Consider the following 6,269-nt stretch of genomic DNA (forward strand, 5'->3'; position numbering starts at 1 on the left):
AACTGCAGGATGAACCATACCTGACAGGTCTGTCTTCTCTTTCCTGCCAAAAGTCCAGCTGAGCAATCTTGCCTCTGTGCTCACCGGGCATCCTGTGATCAGTCCTGTCGTATCACTAACCATAATACGTGATGTTGATTTGTCATGACCACGTAGCGTGCAGAACCCAGCCCAATGCTTCACATGTGGTAGGCACCCAATAAATGTTTGCCAGCAAAAAAATAAATAAAACAGCAATGATGCTCTTTGGACTTTGAGTATGGGATGCCTTAATATTGTATATGAACTACTTACCAATGAGAATATTCTGCCCTGCCTAGTTCCACCTTCCTCAACACTTTGTGTTTCTAATATCTATAATGCATCACACCCATACGTGCCCACAGGATAACAGAGCCACATCTCAACTATGTCCTGAAGTCAGTGACTTTTAGCACTATAGAAGCGGTGGTATACAGAACAATGACCAAAAGATGCAGCCGTATCCTTAACTGTTAATGGAACACTTAATCAGTTTGTTCTTCCTAGGGCAAGGAATTACAGACTCATTGGGAGTTGAAACAAAGGTTGTTCTGTTTATCTCCTACTTAAACAGTAATTCAGTTAACTGGAACACCTCATTCTCTGAGTGTTCTTGTTAGTCAGGCTTTACTGTCCTATTCTTGGGCAATTTTTCTCTTCTTACATCTGCTTCATTTGTATAATCAATATACTGCTTTTATGGAGAAAGTCTAATTATAATAACTTACATTTGTACATGGTTAAAAAGCATTTTCTGACAATAATCTATAATAAAGGCAGGAAGGCATTAATGTCCCTATTTTATCTGTGATTAAACTGAGTCTTATATGGCTAAATATGCCTAGGTTCACTAGACAGGTAAAGAGTTCCCATCCATTCATTCAACAAATATTTTCTAAGCGCCTACTGTGTGCTAAGTGCTGTGTGGGATCCTGGGATGCAATTGTAAGCCAGATGGACAGGTTCTCCTCTCTCCCAACACGCCTGGCTCCATGTCTTGCCATTTCCCTATCCCTTGCAGGATCTCCACCCCTTATCAAATAACTCCCCTGCAGGCCCCTAAAGAGTCTGCCCAACCACAGAAGAAAAACTGAGCCTATACATTTCTTCTAGGGGAAGATGGCTGGACACATCCATATGAATGGTTTAAGTATCTCTCAGCGTGGTGTGGCCAGGACTTCAGGCTCCTTACCTCTACCTTCAAGGGGGGACAGAGTTCAGGTCACCAGCCACACTGTACAGTCCATTGTGTCTAGCTATGAAGCCCTTGCTCTTTCTGATATCAGTGGGTCATTTGCCAGGCAATAAACAGACTTGAAAAATGCTGGAAGAGAAAAAACTCTGGTGCTTAAATGTGGTACTTAGAATCAATATTGCCTCCTTGTCCATCTTTCAAGGCTAACCCAAAATGTAGAAATGTCTATGATGTATAGTTATGTTTGCAGGGATGAGATTTGGTTCTTGGTCTACTGGAATGTAGAGAATAACAAAATGTGTTGAAAAGTAGTATTACTGTAACTTCCACTTTCTCTTTCATCCAACTCTATGGAATTTACACAACGTGCTAAACACAGTATGTCAAATCATTCAAATTCCCCCTTTCTTCCCAAGAGAAGCTTCTGGAGCCATTTAATTTTTTTTTAAGTTTATTTATTTATTTTGAGAGAGAGAGAGAGAGAAAGAGAGAGAGAGAGATCAAAAGCAGGGGAGGGTTAGAAAGAAGGACAGAATCCCAAGCAGGCTCCACACCATCAGTGCAGAGCCCAATGTGGGGCTTGAAACCACAAACCACGAAATCATGACCTGAGCCAAGATCAAGAGTTGGACACTCAATCGACTGTGCCACCCAGGCGCCCCTGGAGCCATTTTAGTAGGCAATGATATTTTATCAATAGTGCATCTTGGAAGGGTCCAAGGAAGACAGTTGCAGAAAACTGATGGGCCAAGGGTACAGGTAGTAGATAAGCCGCCCAAGCCAACTGCATATCTTTCCTTCTGGCCCTCTAACAAGTGGACTTCTATGACTTTGGATCATAACTGAGACACCCTATTTCCAGATTTTGGGTATGGCTGGCCCACAGCTGCCCCAGACAGTAGGTAAAACCTGTGGCCTCCCCAACCTGGGCAATAATCTCAATTCCTCTTTCAGACCACTCTTGATGTCCTTGCATTTGCTTTTATCCCATTTGTTCCTGGATTTCTGGCTCTATTACTTATGCTCTTATATCTACATGTGACACCTTTTGGTCAGCAACTCTCCAGCTTCCTGTTCTGAAGATTTAGGCTTCAAGTTCCTCCTCACCCTAAGCCTATTCTTAGTGTCATTTAATTCTTAGTTGGGTTGTCCTTTATAGTCTGAAGAAAACAAACAAACAAACAAACAAACAAAACACCAGCTCTAGCCCTGGCCCCAACAAGTTCTCCTGGACAAATCATTCTTAATATCTTCCTTTACTTCTCTCTTCCTACTAGATCTTCTTCCTATCCTAAAACCTAAGCTAATCTGTAGTTGCACCAAACCAAACAGTTGTAGGTAGAAAGGATCAGCTTTAGGAAACAATGAAGCTAAATACAGCCCCCAATCATTGGAGTAGTATTTGGAGAACTGTTCACTAAAGTCAAGAGAACAGTGATTTCTGAACTTCACCTTCCTGTTCACCCTGAACAGGACATCACCACCACAGCTGGTGACTGCAGTGTGGCTCCACCACATGGTGCATGGAGGAGAGGTGAATGCAGTCAGCCGGGCTTTCTGCATTCCCTGCCCTAAACTGCCCATATGAAGACATCCAATAAACACAAACAGCTCAACCACCCCTCCAACAATCATGGCAAAGGAAGAGTCAACCAGCACAGGGGACTCTTTCAACTTGATTTTTAAAGATGCCACCCTGGCTGCAAAGGGAAGCATGGTTTGGAGAGGGGGAGCACAGAGGCATCATGCTGTCAGAAGGAGAACTGACTGGAGTGCCCAAATGGGGTAGTGGCATTGGTAATGGGAAAGATGGTAGCAATCAGGAGACACTGCAAAGGCAGAATGGAAAGGGTCTCATGCGGCAAGAGAGCAGGAAACATGAATCCCAAGTGTGTAATTTGGGTTAACGTGTGAATGTTGATGAAGGCTTTAGCTCTGTTGGAGGTTTGGCACAATGGGTAATGAGTTTGTTTTGGGACATGTTACCTTCAACACCCCGGAGGGCCCCCCACTGCAGACTTCTAAAGGTGAGTTTTGGACAGAAGGGCTTGGAAAATGTTTACATCATCAGAGATTCCTACTTGGAGTCAAAGCACAATTTGGTTATAAGTTGATAATATGGTATCAATACAAAGAAAACAATATCATATATTTTTCTGGCAAAGCGGTTCTCATACAAGAACTGCTATATGAGCTCATCAGAGCATGAGAAAGAGATTACGAAATAATGGACATCATAAGGTTTTAGGCAAAGAATATTTTGTTCCTTGTGAACAATAGAAAGGTGTGCATGTGTGTGTATGTGTGTGTATATGTATGTGTGTGTGTATATCTATCTGTCCACATGTAGCTTCAGGGCCAGGACTAGAAGAGGGCCCCAAAACCACAGTAGTCAAGATAGACAATTATTTTAAATATTAAAATTAAAATTTTATATATTAATATTTATATATTAATTAAAATAATATTTATATATTGTTTTAAAATTAAAATAAAAATAATCCTTTAATGCAATATTTGAAAAATAAAAATTAATACAAAAATGCATAATAAACTAAATATCAAAATTTTAAAAGAATACAGGATCAGTTATAGTGCCATACCCTGCTGAACTATTTTGGAACCTGAGGCAAAGGAAAAATCAATAAAATTGACCCTGCTTCTACTTGTAGTTTTTTATATTCTGTTCATGATGGTGGGTTTTTTGCATTAATTTTGATTTTTAAAAATATTGCATGAAAATATTATTTATGTTGATGACTGTGTTTTTTGGTATTCCTTTAAGTTCTGTGCCCAGGGCAAGTATTTCTCTCACTTCACTTTAATCCTGATCGTGTGTGTGTGCGTGTGTGTGTGTGTGTGTGTGTGTGCGTGCATGCGCAAGGGAGAAATAGTGAGAACAGGAACATAAAGTCAAGTAGAGTTTTACAGAAAATTTAAAAGACCCTCAGCATGTGCTGTCATTCTGCCCCAAGCAAAACGTTTAATCTCAGATTTCATGCTGTCGTTGTGGCTGTCCAAGATACAGATATAGGGCTCAAGACCACATTTAAACACCAGCAGCCTGACACAATCATTTTTAAGCACATCAGTAGCATAAAAGAGTCCATGGGCTACCTATTCTCAAATCTGTGCTGCCTGGAACCCAGAAAGGACCTGAACTTCCCTTCCCATATGGACCTTTCTTTTATGATCCTTAATTATGAGAGGCCACACAGAAACTGGGGGCAAATGACAGAGCAGGCTGGAATCAATGATTGGCACTTCATTGGGTCCATCACAATAGAAAGGTTTCCCCATGTTGACATATCTTTTGCTGAACACAGGATGTAATACTTACAGCAGCTGGCAAGAGAGAGTCAGTCACCCAGATAATCTGAGCGAGAATGTGTGGAAACATATCCAACATGAACAAGGCTCCAGTCCTTCAAAGTCAATGATAGCCCACAGCAGTTATAGAAGGGAAAAGATGGCTGCTGCTACAGTGGACAGAGAGAAGGCAGCACATTCAGGCAAACATGGCAGAGCAGAAAGGTGCTAGACATAGAAAAGCAACTGGCTTGGAATCAGGGCTCTCCTCCCTGCCTCATGGCTCAGACTGAGATCTCCAGGTTTCAGAATGAGGGAGCATGAGGCTTGTTCCTAGTTGGCTGCCTTTGCCTGTATAACTCTGGGGTCAATCTAGCCTGACACTTATGTCTACACAATCTAATGTCACCAACAGATTGGATCACACTGACATAGGCCCACGTGGCAAAGAGACCATCGGTCCTCTTAACTTTATCCGTTCTGAGTGGTATGTAGGAAAATGAAAGTGAGCCTTTGGGTTTCTAAAACCATTCAACATTTCCCAGATTTTGAAGTTGCATTCAGCTGAAATCTGAGCATCCACAATTTGGGGTGTTGAGTTCAAAAAGGCTAGATGACTCATACGCCAGCAGAATCAACTATCAAGACTGTGATTTTCAATGAGATAATTAAAATGGTTTCTGAGACCGTCTACAGGTATGGCTTCTGCAACCTTTGGGGTGCCAAGTAATGTTACATTTGCAAAGAGCCTCTCAGGCTGCCAAATGCCAAATTCACCTCAGGGTTCGACTTCTTAACACATTTATACTCCTTCAGAACGTGGAAATTCCTAAATATCTTTAATTTTGTTTAAATGCCACCTTATTTTATTTGGGTTGGGGGTCTTAAATTATTAGCCCTGCATAATTAGTTTTATTAAGAAAGACATGTCATGACTATGGAAAGGAGGTATTATAAGCCCTTCAACTGTCAGGTCATAATTTGAAAAGCAGCAAGGGATTTGCAAGAGAAAGAAGTGAAAAAGATCCAGATGAAATCAACCAGCCAGCATAAGACTGCCCAGAAAAAACTTTAAAGTGCTTTCCCCTGTGCCATCTGAAATGGTTTGAGGAATGGGATTTACGTCCTTTCCCTCGAAATGCATAGCGGCCCTGTGGATCCAGTGTTTATATTTTTCCCTGCCGGAATTTTCCTGAACAAAGCTTTATCCAGAATCGTCTAGGAATCTGTGCTAAATGAATGCAAGTCATTACTTCCTTAATATTTTCAGATCTGAATGTGTAGGGCTAAGTTGGGATCTTTTCCTTTATGTGGTCACTGGGCCTTGATCTTCTCTTTAGAGCACTTCTTTCGGTTTTCAATTACACATTCATTGTCTGGTTGTTTGGGCAATATCTGTCCCTCCCCTTGGACTGTAAGCTCTGTGGCTACAGGAAACCTATCCATTTCATTCACCACTTATATTAGTTTGCTAGTGTGGCTGTAACAAATTCACATAAGTTGAGTGGCTTAAACAACAGAAATATGTTAGCTCACAGTTCTGGGGCCTAAAAGTCTGAAATCAAGGTGTTCGTTTGCAAGACTGGTTCCTTCTGAGGGCTGTGAGGGAAAGATCTGTTCCAGGTCTCTCTCCCTGGCTCATAGATGGCTGTCTCCATGTTCACGCGATATTCTAACTGTCCCTTCACACCATCTTCCCTCTATACGTCTCTCTGTGTCCAAATTTCCCATTTTTATAAAGAGA

Source organism: Herpailurus yagouaroundi, unplaced genomic scaffold, assembly GCF_014898765.1.
Source record: "Herpailurus yagouaroundi ecotype Mexico unplaced genomic scaffold, PumYag 100, whole genome shotgun sequence".
Lineage (NCBI taxonomy): Eukaryota > Metazoa > Chordata > Mammalia > Carnivora > Felidae > Herpailurus > Herpailurus yagouaroundi.